The following is a 1,601-nucleotide window of genomic DNA, read 5'->3' on the forward strand; positions in this document are numbered from 1 at the left end:
GGCACTTCCTGACTACATTTCCACTTAATACCTTTTGATTCACAATTCCAGCTCTATCCATGACTTGTGTGTTGCCAGGCAAATTGTCCTGCTGTGAAATCATCCTCTGGAATAGGAATGATGCATGTAAAACCCAGCAGCAGTGTCTGGCCTTGCAATGGTCAGAGATGTGTTATGGACAACACCAGTCAGAACAATCTCAGGCCATTCCCTTTACAAGTGCACTGGTGACATCACTGTGGAACAAGCAGGAAAAAATGGGAAAAAGAAACATAATTTACCTGTATCAGAGGCTGGTGGAAAATATGGGGATTAGAATGTGTAATTCAATTCACCCAGAGCTGGTACTTGGCTTTAATCTCAGCCTGAGAGACAGACTTCCAGCTGGCTTTGTGCAATGCAGGAGAATGGAGAGCACTCAGGGAAGGAAAAGTCCATCTCAGAAATTCCTTAATTTTAAAAGGATTCAGTAGCAATAACAGCATTTGAACAGCTGGCTCAGAAAACATCTAAGTGTGTGAGGTAATGAAGCCTCCAGCATGCTCGAGGCTGGATTCTGAGATGTCAATCCTGCAGGGGTTTGCCTGTGGAAAGGGGCTGGAGGCTGGGATGGGACTGCAGGAATCACAGAATCACAAATTAATAGAATCCCAGAGTGCTTTGGGCTGGAAGGGACAGCTCATCCTGTTTCCATGGGCAGGGACACCTTCCACTATCCCAGGCTACTCCAAGCTCCATCCAACCTGGCCTTGGACACTGCCAGGGATGGGGCAACCTGTGCCAGGGCCTCAGCAAATCCTGACTTTTCCCCCAAATCCAGCAGGGCAGAGCAGCTTCCCAGTATTCCCTCAATGCCTCCAACAGCCCGTTCCAGCCTCACTGCTAAGCCCTGTCCCTGTGCTGTGTCCCCTGAGCCTTTGTTAGTGTCCTGAAACACTTTTGGAGATCTTTTCCTTTCTAATTTTGCTGCCTTCTTAAAACAGCTTAAAACATGTCATTAAAAGAAGCGGCTTTACGTGACCCCACACCAGCCCAGCTCCCCAGATCCGCTTTTCCTGCCTCTCTGCCAGCACGGAGCCAGCAGCAGAGCTCTCATCACTTTAATTGCACCCTAAAATTAAAAGGGGAAGGGTTGGTGCGTGTTCAGCGTCTAAAGAGCTCCGTCTGAGCACGACAGCTCCGAGCTGCTCCAGCGTCTCCGAGCACGGCTTTGAAGGGCTATGAATAAAGATGAGCAGCCTGCCTTGGGATGATTATGGGAATCAAAGCACGCTATTTTTTGGATCTTCTCTTGATGTCAGCCATCATTAAATCGCTCCCTTTTTTGTTTTTTTAATTGACTGGATACATTTTTAATTTGTCTTCCCTTGCCAAACGCAGCCCTGCACTCCCGCTGCCACGGCTGTCCCGGCACGATGGTTATCTGCAACACGCACCAGGCTGGGCTCAGAGTGGTGACAACACAGATTAATACACTGGACTGACAGTTAGAGACTATCAAACTCTCAATTATTGTGGAAAAGCACATAAACACCCAGCTGGCTCAGCGACCAAGCACGAGGAACCCGAGAGCACGGAGCGACATGGCCAGACCGTACAAC

Source organism: Vidua macroura, chromosome 24 (genome assembly GCF_024509145.1).
Source record: "Vidua macroura isolate BioBank_ID:100142 chromosome 24, ASM2450914v1, whole genome shotgun sequence".
Classification (NCBI taxonomy): Eukaryota; Metazoa; Chordata; class Aves; order Passeriformes; family Viduidae; genus Vidua; species Vidua macroura.